Source organism: Sus scrofa, chromosome 17 (genome assembly GCF_054392235.1).
Source record: "Sus scrofa isolate SSC_HxYL_T2T_F1_AM1 chromosome 17, Sscrofa_HxYL_maternal_Yorkshire_Landrace_v2.0, whole genome shotgun sequence".
Classification (NCBI taxonomy): Eukaryota; Metazoa; Chordata; class Mammalia; order Artiodactyla; family Suidae; genus Sus; species Sus scrofa.
This window is the reverse complement of record NC_139399.1, coordinates 21,714,654-21,732,495: the sequence shown is the minus strand read 5'-3', so window position 1 is coordinate 21,732,495 and position 17,842 is coordinate 21,714,654. Positions and strand designations below refer to the sequence as shown.

The 17,842-nt window shown below is 45.5% G+C and overlaps 1 protein-coding gene across 6 annotated transcripts in view; it reads left to right on the top strand.

The window, feature by feature from the left end:
* GPCPD1 (glycerophosphocholine phosphodiesterase 1) overlaps positions 1-17,842 on the top strand; it is a 162,784-nt gene that overhangs the window by 33,733 nt on the left and 111,209 nt on the right. The window lies entirely within an intron of this gene.

Below are 17,842 nucleotides of genomic sequence, written 5' to 3'. Positions count from 1 at the left end.
GCAGGCACAGAAGCTCTGCCCCGAGGATCTGGTGGGCTACAGTTTTTATCATCCAAGGGCAGTGGGGGTTGGAAAAGACCACCTCTGCCTTTCTGGGAGTACTGGCTCCTCCTTGGTATCCCTTAAGGTGTGTATGCAAATCCGCAGAAGGGTGGTCCTCAAACTCTTGCCCTCGGTCTGAATCTGAATGCAGGCCTCATAGCATCCCCCACCCAACAACCTGAGGCAATTCTCAAGGCTCCACTAACGGAGCAAGACAGTTTTCTGGAGCAATTTATTAACTTACGGGTGATCTCCCAATGTCCCCCAAGTCTCCTTCTTTAAATGTGGTCCTTTATCGGGACTTCTACAGCTACCTGTGTCTACTCCATCCCTATCAGAGGGACATCAGAATCCCGAACTACGAAAGCCTGTGAAATCGAGCAGGCTCCTGGGCACAGAAGCCTTTCTGTGCTTCCCATTTTTTACTTTTAGGAAATGAGCGTCAGCCTCCCTGACCTTTCCTGAGTTCCAAAGGGCAGGTTCAAACAGTAGCTTATCTGGGAAGGGAGGAGATGCAGAGATCAGGCAGGAACAGTCAAGAAAGTGTAGTACAGGAGTTCCCTTTGTGGCTCAGCTGTTAACTGAGCTTGTGGTGTAGGTGGCAGACGTAGCTTGTATCCTGGGTTGCTGTGGCTGTGGCTGTGGGCCGGCAGCTACAGCTCTGATTCGACCCCTGGCCTGGGAACCTCCAGATGCCGTGGGAGCGGCCCGAGAAATGGCAAAAAGACAAAAAAATAAAAAAATAAAAATAACCCCCCCAACAAATGAACCAGCACCCCCCAACCCATCCTGGGGCCGCTAAATACCAGCTTCAAAGAATGAAAGCTTATAACTACCCTGATCCTTATCTGTGGCCCTATTTCCTACTCCCAAACTATAAAACCACTTCCTTATCTCTCCCAAAAGAGGGCACAGTCTTTAGGGCATTAGCCTACTGTGTTCTCCTTTGCCTGGCAAAACAATAAAGCTATTTTTTTCTCCTTTGCCCCAAACTCTATCTCTTTGTTTCTATTTGGCACCCGTGGACAGAGGCACTCAGGGGCACAGGGCCCCAAGTTCAGCACCTTTGGAGACCTCATTTGGATAAAAACATCACCTCCAGGAAATCATTTGTGAGAGGCTACACATTAATTCATGGCACCCGGAGTTCCGCTTGTGGCGCAATGGGATCGGCAGCATCTTGGGAGCCCTGGGATGCAGGTTTGATTCCCTGCCTGGCACAGTGGGTTCAGGATCCAGCGTTGCTGTAGTTGTGATCCCTGACCAGGGAATTCCATATGCCATGGGTGGCCAAAAAAGAAAAAAAAAAAAAAAAAAAAGTAATTCACAGCACCGGATAACGTCTATGTCAAAATGCCTTGGCTGCAAGTGATTAAACCTAATTCTAATCAGTGTAGACACCCAAGTGGCGGTGGGGGAACGTTACTTCCTTGTTTAAGCAGGAAGGACAGGGTGCAAACTTTGTGCAACTTGTCTACACAGAGTAGCACTAACTTGTCCTTCCTGATAATTTTTCTTCATGACTTCAATGTTGCTATTGGAGACTATAAGACATAGAGCTCTTTAGCAGAGAGATGCAAATTAAAACAACAATGACCTCTGATTTCAGTGAACCCTTGGCAGAGTAAATCTGACAACATCAACTGGTGAGTGAAAAATCGGAAATGGAGATTTCGGAGTTCTGGTCGTGGCTCAGTGGTTAGCGAATCTGACTAGGAACCATGAGGTTTCGGGTTCGATCCCTGGTCTTGCTCAGTGGGTTAAGGATCCAGGCGTTGCCTTGAGCTGTGGTGTAGGTTGTAGACACAGTTCAGATCCCACATTGCTGTGGCTCTGGCATAGGCCAGCAGCTACAGCTCCGATTAGACCCGAAGCCTGGGAATCTCCATATGCCACGGGAGCAGCCCTAGAAAAGGACAAAAAAAAAAAAACCCAAAAAAACAAAAAAAATAGAAATGGAGATTTCATTTTGGGAGTGGGTGGGGCGATGCCTGAAGCATGTGGAAATTCCCAGGCTAAGGATAGAACCCATGCCACAGCAGTGACTAAAGCTGCTATAGTAGCAATAAGGGACCCTTAACTCACTGAGTCACAGGAGAACTACAAGAGACAGGGCTTTTATGCTCTGCCAGTGGGAGTGAAAACTGGAATAATTGCAATAGGAGCCATTGTGCAATACTTAGTAAATTTAGTGTCTGGATAATGTCAACTCAAAAAATAAACTCAATTATGTATATGAGCAAGTAAGTTTCTGTTACCAAACAAAGTTTTGGTGCCCACATGGTGAGGCCAAACAAACTGAAACTTTGGAATTTGGAGCAGAGAATGTTTATTGCAGGGCCAAGCAAGGAGAACAGGAGGCTCATGCTCAAAAGCCCCAAACTCCCTGATAGTTTTAGGGGAATGTTTTTATAGGTAAAATTTAGGGTGAGGGCTGCAGGGTGTGTGACCTTCTTCTGACTGGTTGGTGTGAGGTAACAGGGCGGTGCTCCAGGACTCTTGCGCTCAGCCTGAAGTTACCACCCTCCACCTGGATGGGGGCCTTAGTTGCTGCAGAAGAACCTAAAAATATTATGTATGTTCCTTGAGGAGGAACCAGGACCCCATTTTGTCTCTGCAAAATTATTTCCTGATTGCTCCTCCATATCTCCTCTCTTCCCTGATTAGCAGCTGTTTGAAGTTGCCCTTTGGAATTCTGGAAAGGTCGCAGAGGCTGAAGGAGGCCTATTTCCCGCAAACAAGAAACAGGACACAGAAAGGCATTGTACCTGGTAGCCCCACAGGGTCCTGCTCTGTTTCAGTATCTTCGTTTCCTTCCTTCCTTCCTTCCTTCCTTCCTTCCTTCTTCCTTCCTTCCTTCCTTCTCTCTCTCTCTTTCTTTCTTTCTTTTTAGGGCCACACCCGCAGCATATGGAAGTTCCCAGGCTAGGGGTTGAATCAGAGCTACAGCTGCCAGCCTATGCCACAGCCACAGCAATGCGGGATCTGAGCCATGTCTCAGCATGTCTGAGCAACGCTGGACCCTTAACCCACTGAGTGGGGCCAGGGATCGAACCTGCATTCTCATTCTCGTGGATACTAGTCGGGTTCGTTTCCGCTGCACCACAATGAGAACTCCTCAGTATCTTAGTTTTAAATTGCATTTCTGTGCTTTCCCACAACTTCCAAACAAACAGGGTGGAACAGTCTCATCCAACTGTACGGCACTTATCTTGTGTCTTGAGAAGAAGGGCTGGTGAAGAGAGGACCAGAGTGGTGGAGAAGAACTTCCCATCCATTACAATGTGTCTTGGCCCTCATGTGACACTCTTGTGTCATCCTGAATGAGGAAGCACTTTCCTTTCTAAAGCTTGTTATTAAAAGAAAATGTTTTTAGAACTACATTCAGTCAAAGCACCCTGTAAGGCCCAGGTATTAAATTCCCAGATTTAACCAAATTAAATATTTTAAAATAATAGCTTCTGATGTGATTTCTTAGCACTTATTTTTTAAAAACTTCAAATATAGCTAAAGCCCTTGTCCCCATCCTCAACTCTACTTTCTTTTGCGGTGGTCACCAATCTCCTAGGCTAAGTGTATAACTTTTACAGGCACAGTTATAAATTTCCCCACATTGTTCAGGACTTTGGCATCATTTGCAAATGGGCTGATTGAGGAGTTCCCATTGTGGCACAACGGAAACAAAGCCGACTAGTATCCATGAAGATGCAGGTTCGATCCCTGGCCTCAATCAGTGGATTAAGGATCTGGTCTTGCTGGTGTAGGTGGTGTAGGTTGCAGAGTAGTGTAGTTTGCAGAGTGGCTCAGATCCCATGTTGCTGTGGCTGTGACATGGGCTGGCGACCACAGCTCTGATCTGACCTCTAGCCTGGGAACACGAGCTGCTGCAGTGGCAATGCCAGACCCTTAACCTGCAACAGAACCACAAGGGAACTCTGTGTATTAGCTATTCTTCTTCCTTTTTTTTTTTTTTTTTTGGTCTTTTTAGGGCTACACCCGTGGCATATGGAGGTTCCCAGGCTAGGGGTTGAACTGGAGCTGTAGTCGCTAGCCTACACCACAGCCACAACAATGCCAGATCCTTAACCCACTGAACGAGGCCAGGGATGGAACCTGTGTCCTCATGGATAATAGATTCGTTTCCATCAAGCCACGGCAGTAACTCCTGTTTTAGCTATTCTTATTCCTACTGTGCCTTTCTGTATTAATCTCTGATGACTGTTGTGACAGATTAGTGGCTTAAAACAATACAAATTTATCATCTTATACACCTGCAGGTCAGAACTCTTAAAAGTGAACTAACACATATTTCAAATTTTAAGAGTTTAATTGAGCAAAAATAAATTTAAATCGGGCAGCACTGAACCAGAAGTAGGAGAGCTCCACTGCCAGAAGCTCGAGGAAAGATTTTTATAGAGAAAAGGTGGACGCAAAGCAAGGAAATTGATGGGCTGTAGCTTGAGTGGCTGTCTTAGTTGGGGAAGTCTAGTTGGCTGTTTGTGATGGCCTGTCCTTAGATTTTGATTTCTTAACTGTAAGGCATTTACAGCCTGAAGTTTCAGTTTGCTTACATAAGCTGCTAAGGCATTAAAGGTGCCCCATTTGATGGCCTCCTTGCTTAATGAAGCAGGAGTTAAAATGTTTACTGTCTGGCCCCCCATGACCCACCCAAGTTGACATAAAATTAATCATTACAGTGCCTGAGAAATATTTGCTTAACAAATGGATGATCCTGCTGTATAGCACAGGGAATCGTATCTAATCACTTGTGATTGGACACGATGGAGAATGTGAAAAAAAAAAGTGTATATAAATGTATAACTGGGTCAGGGATATATAAATGTACAGCAGAAATTGACAGAAAACTGTAAATCAACTGTAATTAAAAAATTAAAAAATAGGAGTTCCCGTTGTGGCTCAGCAATGAAGAACCTGATTAGTATCCACGAGGATGTGGGTTCCATCCCCGGTCTGGCTCATTGGGTTAAGGATCTGGTGTTGCCGTGAGTTGTGGGTGTAGGTTGCAGATGCAGCTCGGATCCCGAGTTGCTCTAGCTGTGGTGTAGGCCAGCAGCCGAAGCTCCAATTCAACCCCTAGCCTGGGAACTTCCATATGCCACAGGTGTGGCCCTAAAAAGAAAAAGAAAAGTGCTGATTGAGGTCACTTCTATTTCCAAACGTATAGGCTGAGACAGGAGAACTACCCTGGGGATAGCATCTTTAAGAGAGTCATTATTATGCCAAGGCTTAAAGGAACAAAGAGAGGTATCTGACAGACCCAGAAGGACCTGAAGCCCAGGATGGGACCACAGCAGCTGTGCTCTTCAGGGAATAAATATAGCTTTTGCAGACCCGCAGCCTGCCTGGCAAGGAGGGTGTAGACAGGGAGGGGGGCGGGGTTAATTCCCAGTCTCCCCCGTCCTCCCCTCAGACTCCTACTGGTGCTTCCCATTAGATGAACCCAACTGAAGCCAGAGAAAAGGGAAGTCCCAGGTGAAGTCCCTCAAGCCTTGCTAGGGATCAAATCGGAACTGCAGCTGCAGGCATATGCCGCAGCCACAGCAACACCAGATCCAAGCCAATTCTGTGACCTACAGCACAGCTTGCAGCAATGCTGGATTCTTAACCCACTGAGTGGGGCCAGGGATCCTCATGGATACTAGTCGGTTTGTTATTGCTGAGTCACAGTGAGAACTCCCTTTTACAGCCTTTGCAGTTTGCATTTCTCATTCACCCCATTATATTCTTTTTTTTCTTTTTCTTTCTTTTGCTTTTCAGGGCCGTATCCCCAGCATATGGAAGTTCCCAGGCTAGGGATCAAATCAGAGCTGCAGCTGCCAGACTACGCCACAGCCACAGCAATGCGAGGATCCTTAACCCACTAATCAAGGCCAGGGTTCGAACCCAAATCTTCATGGATACTAGTCAGGTTCGTTACCCCGAGATATGACTGGCACTCCCACCATTACATTCTTGATATTTATCCAGGCTGAAAAAAAAATGGAGCTCTAATCCATACATTCGTTATAACTGCTCTCCAATATTTCATCATTTCACTATTGCAAGTAACACTATAAATGAACAGGCTTATGCGCACATGGCCTGATCCGTGGGTTCAAGAACTGTAACCAAGCAGGATCCTATGGGGTCCTCTAGGGTACAAATTCTCTCTGTGTCCACTGCTTCCTCTTTATAGGAAATAGGCATCATTGAGCCTCTTCGACCTTCCCTGAGTTCCATAGGGCAGCTTCAGTGGAAGGGAGTGGATGCAGAAACAAAGGAGGGGCAGTCAAGAAACAACAGTGCAGCCTCGGGGCAGAGTCCTGGTTCCTCTTCAAGGAACATACATAACAATATATCTTTGAGTTATCTGTAGTTATAGTTCTGAGGAACTAAAGCCCCCATCCTGGTGGAGAATGCTAACTTCACGCTGAGCACCGCCCTGTCACCTCAAGGAGTCACTCACCCTGAAACCCTCACCTCCAATTTTTCCTATAAAAACTTTTCCCTGCCTTCAAATTGTGGAGCAGCAGAAACAAAGCCAACTGGTACCCGAGAGGATGCTGGTTCAATCCCTGCCCTTGCTCAGTGGGTCAAGGATCTGGAGCTTCCACGAGCTGTGCTGTAGGTCACAGATACTGCTCAGATCCTGAGTTGCTATGGCTGTGGTGTAGGCCAGTAGCTGCAGCTCTGATTGCACCCCTAGCCTGGGAACTTCCATATGCCACGGGTGTGGCCCTACAAAGACAAAAACACAACAAAACAAAACAAATTCTTCCCCGCAAACCATCAGGGAGTTGCCCGATGCACAGTGAGTCAAACAAACCAAAATGTCAGAATTTGGAGCAGAGAATAGTTTATCCTAGGGCCATGCAAGGAGAACATTTGCTCGTGCTCAAAAACCCTCAACTCTCTGATGGTTTTGGGGGTAGAGTTTTTATAGGAAAAAATTGGGAGTGAAGGCTGCAGAGTATGTGGCTTTGCTCTGATTGGTGGAGGGTGAGGTAGCAGGGCAGTGTTCCTGGAGTCTTGTGCTCAGCCTCAAGTTACCATCCTCCGCCTGGGTGGGGCCTTAGTTCCCTGCAGAAGAACTCAAGTATCTTATATATATTCCTTGAGGGGGAACCAGGCTTCTGCCCCAAGGCTGCACTATTGTTTCTTCCCCGGTCTCTGTATCCCCTCCCTTCCCTTATTAGCAACTGCCCTTTGGAACTCAGGGAAGGTTGAGGAGGCTGAATAAAGCCTACTTCCTAGAAACAGGAAACAGAGGAGGAGTTCCCATTGTGGCACAGGGGAAATGAATCCAATTAGGAACCATGAGGTTGCAGGTTTGATCCCCGGCCTCAATCAGTGGGTTAAGGATCCGGCTTTGCCATGAGTTGTGGTGTAGTTTGCAGACATGGCTCAGATCTGGTTTTGCTGTGGCTGTGGAGTAGTCTGGCAGCAACAGCTCCCATTAGACCCCTAACCTGGGAACCTCCATATGCCTGCTTGCGGCCCTAAAAGAACAAAATACACACACACACACACACACACACAAAGAAAAGAAAAGAAAGGAAAAGGAAAGAAAAGAAAAGAAAAGAAAAGAAAAGAAAAGAAAAGAAAAGAAAAAAGAAACAGTGGAGAGAGAAAGGCTTTTGTGCCCTGGAGAGCCCCACAGAGTCTCACTAGGTTTCAAAAGCAGGGTGAAATTGACCCCCAATCAAGTCTAGATAGCACCATGGTGGGTGACAGCCACAGTTGTTGACAGAACAGATCATTTGTGTATTCCTATTTCTACAAATTATTGTTAACAAAGGCCTCAATGCATTCTTTCTTTCTTTCTTTCTTTCTTTTTAGGGCCACACTCACAGCAAATGGAAGGTCCCAGGCTAGGAATCTAATCAGAGCTACAGCTGCTGGCCCACACCACAGTCACAGCAACACCAGATCCAAGCTGCATCTGTGACCTACATCACAGCTCAAGGCAACGCCGCATCCCCGACCCACTGATTGAGGCTAGGGATGGAACCTGAATCTTCATGGATGCCAGTCGGATTTGTTTCCATTGCACCACAATGGAAACTACAGTGCATTTGGTGGGTTTTTTTTTTTTTTTTTTTTGGTCTCTCTTTTTGTTTTTTCTAAGGCCGCACCCTTGGCATATGGAGGTTCCCAGGCTAGGGGTCCAATCAGAGCTGTAGCCGCCCTCCTCCGCCAGAACTAGAGCAACTCGGGATCCGAGCCGCATCTGTGACCTACACCACAGCTCACAGCAATGCTGGATCCTCAACCCACTGAGCAAGGCCAGGGATTGAAAACACAACCTCATGGTTCCTAGTTGGATTTGTTAATCACTGAGCCACGACGGGAACTCCTGCATTTGTTTTTATATTGCTAAGGAAGTTACTTGCATAACAAAACAGACATAAACAGTCCTAAAAATGGCACAATCTCTGATTTCCTTGAGCGAAACATTTGTAATTCTAAATCTTTTGAGTTTAGGGTTCAGGCCTGTATTGCTTTGCCTTAGATACAGTTCCTTCTCTGTGTATGTGTGTGTGTGTGTGCGCAAGTTTGTGGTTTTAAGATTTTAAAATATTTTTATTGCTTTCCATGGTATTTTCCCAAGTTGCATTTATTACTGTAAGGAAGTAAACAATACAAAGTGCGGAGTTCACAGAATAAATCCCCTGGCTGTCTCAGACCCTCCCAAGCCCCTCCTTTTCCCAGAAATAAATAATGCTACTTAACAAGGTGTGTTTTATCCTAGACTGTTATCTGCGCATGTACAGGCAAGTGCATATAGATGTATTATCTTTATTATTAAAGCTTTGATATCATTCTTGGTTTTCTACCTCTTGCTATTCTCATAAAATGATATATGAGAGCTAGAAGTATGGATATATTTCTACGAGACAGGGACAATTCAAAATTCTTTACATGCATTGAACTGCTTAATTCTAAAACAACAACAAGGAGTTCCTGTCATGGCTCAGTGGTTGACGAATCTGACTAGCATCCATGGGAACGCAGGTTTGATCCCTGGCCTTGCTCAGTGAGTTAAAGGTGCTGGCGTTGCTGTGAGCTGTAGTGTAGGTTGCAGATGCGACTCAGGTCCTGTGTTGCTGTGGCTGTGGTGTAGGCCAGCAGCTACAGCTGATTCTATCCCTAGCCTGGGAACCTCCATATACTGAGGATGCGGCCCTAAAATTTAAAATGAAATAAATAAAACAAAAACAACAAACCCTAGGAAGTACATACAATTATTTCTCCCTAAAAGTGGAAAGATGGAATGCTTATCTGAGTGTAGACAGGCAGGAAGTGCCAGCACCATGACTTGAATCCAGACAGGCTGGTGTTAAGAGTCATCATTGGTTTACTCCTGTGCTATGCTGCCCTCATTTTTTTTTTTTTTTTTTTTTTGTCTTTTTTAACGGCATACGGAGGTTTCCAGGCTAGGGGTCAAATTGGAGCTGCAGCTGCTGGCCTACACCACAGCCACAGCAACGCCAGATCCAAGCTACATCTGCAACCTATACCACAGTTCACAGCAACACCGGATCCTTAACCCACTGAGCTAGGCCAGGGATTGAACCTGCATCCTCATGGATGCTAGTCAGATTCTTTCCACTGAGCCACGATGGGAACTCCCTGCCTTCATCTTTAAGATCTTGCCATGTCACTACATACAAGTCTTCCCAAATCTTTTAAGATGCTGCACAGTTTTCAATAGCGTGGACTAATTATAGTTCCTTGGCTAGGGATCAAACTCACACCACATTAACAATCCAAGCAGCTCCGCACCACAGTTAACGATCTAAGCCACTGCAGTGACAATGCTGGATCCTTAACCCACTGCACCACAAGGGAACTCCTCATGCCTCTTCTTGTACCCTTTGTGCATGTGGGTAACTGTTTCTCTGGGCTAGATACCTATAAATGGAACCCTGGCTATGCACACTGAAAGTGTCGACATATAACACTAAGTTCTCTTTAGGAAGAGAATTTCCAGTAGTATATATCCTCATAGATGCTATTAGCCTTTTCAGTTTCCTAAGAGGATGCACATTCTCATAAACTCTAGATATTAACCCATAAACTCTAGATATTAACCTTTTTTGAAAATGTTTCCTAAACCGATAGGCAATAATGATGTTTCTTACTGGTTGTAACTTCTATTTCCTTGGGGTTTTTTTTTTAGTGAAATTAAGAACTTTTCATTTGTTTATTGGGCATTTTAATTTCAACTTCCATAAATTGCTATTGTCTTTTGTTCAATTTTTTTATTGCATTGTTTTCCTTTTCCTTTTTGATTTTATGGTGTATATGTATATAGTGGCTATAATTCTTTTTCTGCTATTCATATTATAAATACTTTCTCTCAGCCTACTCCTTGTCTTTTAAATTTATTTTTGATATCTTCTGACTCAAGAAGTATTTTATAATTATAAAGACAAGTCCATTGATCTTCTTTTTGGTTTCCGAGGTTGAGTCTTTCTCAATCCTCAGCTTTAGAAATTATATATAAACATATAATACATGGATGTTGTAGAAAATACAGACACTACAGATAAAAATTAAAAATAAAAATCAAGTGTATATTTGTATCCCCAGATACAAAAAAAGACTGCTAACATTTTGGGAATTTCCCATTGATATTTTAAACATGAGAACAGATATAGTTACACTATTTTTTTAAGGGCCATTTTAAAAAGAAGGTTCAGATTTAACTATTTTTTAATGTCTGGTGAACAGTTTTAAGATACCTTCAAGACTGTAGAGTATGGGGAGTTCCCATCGTGGCTCTGTGGTTAACAAATCTGACTAGGAACTAGGAAGTTTCGGGTTCAATCCCTGGCCTCGCTCAGGGGGTTGAGGATCCGGTGTTGCCATGAACTGTGGCGTAGGTCACAGACTCGGCTTGGATCCCGAGTTGCTGTGGCTCTGGCGTAGGCCGGTGGCTACAGCTGCAATTAGACTCTTAGTCTGGGAACCTCCATATGCTGCGGGTGGAGCCCTAGAAAAGGCAAAAAGACAGAAAAAAACAAACAAACAAACAAACAAAAAGACCGTAGAGTATGGGAGTTCCCATTGTGGCTCAGCAGGTTGAGAATTGGACTAGTATCCATGAGGATATGGGTTCGATACCTGGCCTTACTCAGTGTGTAAAGGATCCAGCATTGCTGCAAGCTGCGGTGTAGACCACAGATGTGGCTCAGATTTGGTGTTGCTGTGGCTGTGGCATAGGCTAGCACCTGCAGCTGCAATTTGATCCCTAGCCTGGGGAACTTCTATATGCTGCAGGTGCAGACCTAAAATGAAAAAATTTAAAAAAAAACAAACTGTAGGGTAATTATTATGTGCCAAGGATAGCTCTGGGTCCTTACCATCTGGGCTGGAGAAATTTAGAGGGGACATTGCCAAGCTGTTGGTAGAATTTACCTCTTCTTTTAAGGGGGAGGGTACCCAGATGAGCACAGGCCGAACCACTTGTGGTGATGCCTCTGCCCCCCACAAGGTGCCTCTACCCCCAGACATCTCTGGCAATGCCTTGTGTTGTAAATGGGTAACCAAGTTCCCTTGGGTGCAAACCTTCTTCCCTCAATCATAGGCCCCATCTGGGCACTTATGCCCCAATATCACCTGGAACTTTTCCTAAGCCCCCAATTCTCATGGGTCTCATTTGCTGTCTTGCTCTAGGCACTAAAGAGGCTGAGCATGAAGTTTCCATTGTTTTCAAAGGGGACTTCACACTAACTGAGCTCCTGAGGCCATTAAAAAAATAGGTGATTTTGAGCCTTTAAAGATAGGGGGGATTTTTTAGTTAAAAATTTTGGAGAATTTCAGAAGTTCCTGTTGTGAATCAGTAGTAACAAACCCTACAAACACCCATGAGGATTCGAATTCGATCCCTGGCCTCACTCAGTGGGTTAAGGATCTGACATTGCCTCGAGCTGTGGTGTAGGTCACAGACACAGCTCAGATCCTGCATTGCTGTGGATATGGAGTAGATTGGCATCTACAGCTCTGATACGACACCTAGCCTGGGAACTTCCATAGGCCTCAGGTGCCCTAGAAAGGCCAAAATGTGGAGCATTGTTTTACTCTCAAGTCCAATTACTACACAAACATTATAACAAGGTAAATAAAAACAGTCATTGCTCCACTACCATGTGTTTTCACATTCTTTTTTCTGGCCTTTTAGGGCAACACTTAGGCACATAGAGGTTCACAGGCTAGGAGTCTAATGGGTTAAGGATCTGGCATTGCTGTGAGCTGTGGTATAGGTCACAGACGTGGCTTGGATCTTGCATTGCTGTGGCTGTCGTGTAGGTCAACAGCTGTAGCTCTGATTCGACCCCTAGCCTGGGACCCTCTGTATGCCTTAGGTGTTGCCCTAAAAAGCAAAAAAAAAAGGCAAGAGAACAGCCCTGAAATATAGGGTGATTGATTAGTTTCTATAGACTGGGCAATTTCTTTTTCCATTCTTTCTTTCTTTATCTTCTTCTTTTCTTTTTTTAGGGCCACACCCATGGCATACAGAAGTTCCCAGGCTAGTGGTCAAATTGGAGCTGCCGCTGCCACCCTACACCACAGCCACAGCAATGCCAGATCCTTAATCCACTGACCAAGACCAGGGATAGAACCCACATACTCATGGATACTAGTCAGGTTTGTTTCCTTTTCCACAATGGAGACTCCATGGGCTGGGCCATTTCATAGGCTAACAAGATGCGGAATTTTTCCAACTATTTTGGGATTTCTAGGATTTGAGGCTCAGCCCTCTTTTTGGCCTTTTATGGTCAGCCTTGGAACTGTCATGGTGCCTGAGGAAGTGTCACGTAGCATGCTAATGTATTATAAGGAGCATAGAATGAGTCCCAAGGTCCACTGGAAGTTGAATCTTCCACCATCTTGGACCTAGTTGGTTCTAACCAGTTTTTGTCACATCCTCAAGGGCAATGTCATTCTTTAAGGGTTGTGCCCTGCCCTCATCCCTCCTATTTCAGAAGCACTTGGATTTTCCACCTGAGCAAACTCCAGGGAGAGCAGGGAATTAACACCTCTGGGAGCAGCCCTCAGCCAGTGACTGATGAGAGCTGGTGGATAAATACGCCAGCTCCTTCCCTTCTCAGGTAGGACAATAGAAGTGTGCTCTTCATACCCTCCCAGAGGTCCTTGTGGCATTGAAGCCCAGTTTCCCATGCTTTACTAATATATCCATGGCTTCCTTCCTTTCCCTATTTTTTATTTTACTTCTTAGGGCCGCATCTGTGGCATATGGAAGGTCCCAGGCTAGGAGACCAATCAGAGCTGTAGCCACCGGCCTACACCATAGTCACAGCAACACCAGATCCAAGCAGCATCTGCAGCCTACACCACAGCCCACGGCAACGCTGGATCCTTAACCCACTGTGCAAGGCCAGGGATCAAAGCCGAGTCCTCATAGATACTAGCTGGGTTCATTACCGCTGAGCCAGAACAGGAACTTCCTCCTTCTCCTGTGTTGCTCCCCCCTCCCCTAGAGGTGCTCCCTGGGGTCATCTCACATATAAACGACTTATATGCACATCCTTGTCTTCTGCCTGCTTCCACGGGAGGCCTGCAGCCATGCTCATACAGTCCACTCCCAGCATCTCATTCTGGCTGGCTGGACCCAAGCTGAGCACCTGTCTGCGTTGATCTCATTCTTTCTGCCTGGAATATTGTATTGGTAAAGAGAGAATGCTGATTGTTGTCTGCATGAGGCTGGGGGCTCTCTCATGTGAACTAGGGAGCTTTGCGGGGTCATAGTGTACTAATGGGTAGGAGATGCAGGGAAAGTTAGTCTGCAGGGAAAGGGAGGAAAACAGGGAGACTGGGATTGGGGGAGAGAGAAGAGGATGGACAGGAGCATCAGAGATGAGAGGCAGCTTCCTGTTCCAGGCTCCCCCCTTCCTGAAGCCCTCCTACATCTGGTTCCTGATCTGCAAATTAGGCCAATATATGTACTGTAATTTCCCCTCTTTCTCTTAAACTAGCTGAAATAACTTGTTGCATACGACTGAACAATGGGATAACACAAAAGATCATCAAAAGTTAGGCGCGCATTCTCAGAGAGCAGGAAAGCTATGTTCCAGGACTCCTCCCCTCCCCACCCGTCTGCTTCCCATGAGATGAGGCTCTGACCTCTGACCTCCACCTGTGAGGAGGCCTCTTGTGGGGGGAATCCTTCAGCTAGCGGCCCACATGGAACTGGTAGGCTCTGCTGAGATGGTATTTATGGTACCTGTGAAGTGCCGCCTCCTCTAGGACATTTTTGCCATTGAAGACCCCCTTCAGGCAGGGGCAGTCATGTGTCCCCCAACCTCTACCAGTCTCCAGACTGCAAGGCCCCTCTGGTTGAAGCATCTCCTTGCTGGGGAATTCCCTTCATGGTGCAGTAGAAACAAATCCAACTAGTATCTATGAGGCTGAGGGTTCAATCCCTGGCCTTGCTTAGTGGGTTAAGGATCTGGCGTTGCTGTGAGCTGTGGGGTAGGTCGCAGAGGCGGCTTTGATCCTGTGTTGCTGTTTGACCCCTAGCCTGGGAACTTCCATATGCTGCAGGTGCAGCCCTAAAAAGACAAAAAATAAAATAAAATAGTCAGGGAGTTCCCGTTACGGCTCAGTGGTTGATGAATCCGACTAGGAATCATGAGGTTGCGGGTTTGATCCCTGGCCTTGCTCAGTGGGTTAAGGATCTGGCATTGCCGTGAGCTGTGGTGTAGGTCACAGATGTAGCTTGGATCTCATGTTTCTGTGGCTGTGGTGTAGGCCGGCGGCTACAGCTCTGATTCGACCCCTAGCCTAGGAACCTCCATATGCCGTGGTAGCAGCCCAAGAAATGGCAAAAAAAGACCAAAAAAAAAAAAAAAAAGTATCCATCTTATCTTCCACACATTTTACCTATTTGTCTTGTGTTGTTGTTTTTTTTTTTTTTTTTTGTCTTTTTGCTATTTCTTGGGCCGCTCCCGCGGCATATGGAGTTTCCCAGGCTAGGGGTCGAATCGGAGCTGTAGCCACCAGCCTATGCCAGAGCCACAGCAACGCAGTGCATACCATGTTTTGTTTTTTGTTTTTTGTTTTTTTTTCTATTTACCTCAGTAGAATGTAAGCTCCATGAAGGCAGGGATTCTCATCTGTTTTGTTTACTGCTAAATCTCCAGAACATAAAATGGTATATGATGTGCAGTAAAAACCTGTATTAGTCAGAGCTCCCCAGAGAAATAAAATCATAGGAGATTATATACATACTGTTGACCCTTGAACAACACGGATTTGAACTGAATGTGTCCACTAAACATGGGTTTCTTTCACTAAACATATATCACAGTACCACACCACCCATGGTTCAGTGAATCCACAGAACCTCAGATGCTGAGTGCTTACTGTAAAATTATAGCTAAAGTTTTGACTGAGAGCAGAGTCTGTGCCCCTAACCCCAAATTGTTAAAGGGTCAATCATGTATATGTATATACAGAGAGAGATTATGACATATATACTAGAAGATATATATCTCAGTCCAGTTCGGCTGCTATAACAATCTATCCTAGACTGGGAGGGTTATAAACAACAGAAATTTTATTTCTCATAGCTCTGGAAGGCTGGGAACTCCAAGGTGCAGGCAGATTAGGTACCTGGTAAGAGGCCCCTTCCTAGTTCACAGGTAACTATTTCTCACTCTGTCCTCACATGGTAGAAGGGGCAAATGAGCTTTCTGGGGTCTCTTTTGGAGCTTTTTTTTTTTTTTTTTTGCTTTTTTTGGGCCACATCTGCAGCATATGGAAGTTCCCAGGCTATGGGTCAAATTGGAGCTGCAGCTGCCAGCCACAGCAATGCAGGATCCAAGCTGTGTCTGTGACCTACACCACAGCTCACAGCAATGCCAGATACTTAGCCACTGAGTGAAGCCAAGGATCCGAACCAGAGTCTTCATGGGTATTAGTCTGGTTTGTAACCCACTGAGCCACAGTGGGAACTCCTGGGGTCTCTTTTATAAGGGCACTAATTCCATTCATGAGGGCTCCACCCTCATGAACTAATCACCCATCAAAGTCTCCAGTTCCCCACAGCATCACTGGGAGTTAGGAATTCAACATATGGTGGGGAGGAGGGGGAAATGGATGCAAACATTCACTACATATATATGTGTATATATATATATATAGAGAGAGAGATTACACACACACACACACACACAAAGAGATTTGTTACAAGAAACTGACTCGTGATTATGGAGGCTGAGAAATCCCATGACCTGCAGTCAGCAAGTCAGAGACCGAGGAAAGCCAGTGGTTCCAGTCTGAGGCCAAAGGCCGGGAGAACGAGCTGATGGTATAAGTTCCAGTCGAAATCTTACTTCAAAAGCAGAAAACCAATGTCCCAGCTCAAAGACAATCAGGCAGAGAGAGCGAGCCAATTCTTCCTGCTCAGGGTCTTTGTTCTAATGAGGCCTTCAGTGGATTAGATGAGGCCCGTCTAGGTTAGGGTGGGCAGTCTGCCTTACTCACTCTACTGACTCCACTGTTAATTCCATCCAGAAACAGCCTCATAGACACACCTAGAATAATGTTTAACATCTGGGAACCCCATGACCCACCTGAGGTGGAATAAAATTAATCATTATTGTGCCCAAGAAATATTTTCTTAACGAATGGATGATCCCGATGTATAGCACAGAGAACTATATTTAATCACTTGTGATGGAACATGATGAAGGGTAATGTGAAAGAAAGAATGTATGTAAAAGTACAACTGAGTCACTTTGCTGTACAGCAGAAATTGACAGAACATTGTAAATCAACTATGAAAAAAACATTAAAAAATAGGAGTTCCCACTGTGGCTCAGTGGTAACAAACCCAGCTTGTATCCATGAGGATGTGTGCTTGATCCCTGGCCTCACTTGATTGGGTTAAGGATCTGGGGTTGCCTTGAGTTATGCTGTAGGTTGCAGAGGAGGCTTGGATCCCAAGCAGCTGTGGCTGTGGTATAGGTCAGCTGCTGTAGCTCCGATTCAACCCCTAGCCTGGGAACTTCCATATGCTCTGGATGTCACCCTAAAAAGAAAAAAAATAATAAAAATAAAAATAAAGAAACAAAAAACCAATGGGTGAACTCCCATCATCGGTGTCCTCTACAGACTCCCAATCTAGGCAGTCGGGGTCCAGATGCTCATCTCCTCTTCCTGCACATCCACCACAATGTTGAAGAGATTCTCTTGGAGGCTCCTCAGTCATTTGATGCAGAGAGAAGAGAATGCACCCCTTCCCCACTCCACTCTTCACTGAGCCAGTTCCTTCAAGAGTTTCCAGTCTGGTACACTGAGAAAAATGGCCACAAATTCTTCCTATCCATGCATTGTCTGTCCCTTCTGCATGTCCCTTTGTGCTTCGAAGTGGGGGAGACAATTTCCCTTTGAATTTAGTCAGACCTTGTGACGGGCTGCGATCAATAAAATGTGGCAAGAGTGGCATCGAGAGGAGTTCTGAACAGTCTCAAGAACCCTTGTAGATGCTGCTCTCAGCTTCTTGTCAGGTGAGCTAGGCCAGCCTTGCCTCCTTGAGCATGAGAGACCATGTGGAGAGAGTGGTCCATTCAACAACTGGCACCAACCACCAGATAGGCAAATGGGACTCTTGGGTCACCCAGCGCAGTCACGCCTGATTATAGCCATGTGAGTAAATGTATTGGTTTTCTACTGCTGTAGAACACATTAACACAACATTACCAGCTTCTAACAGCATGCATTTAATCACCTCGCATTTCTGGAGGTCCAACACAGGTCTCACAGGGCT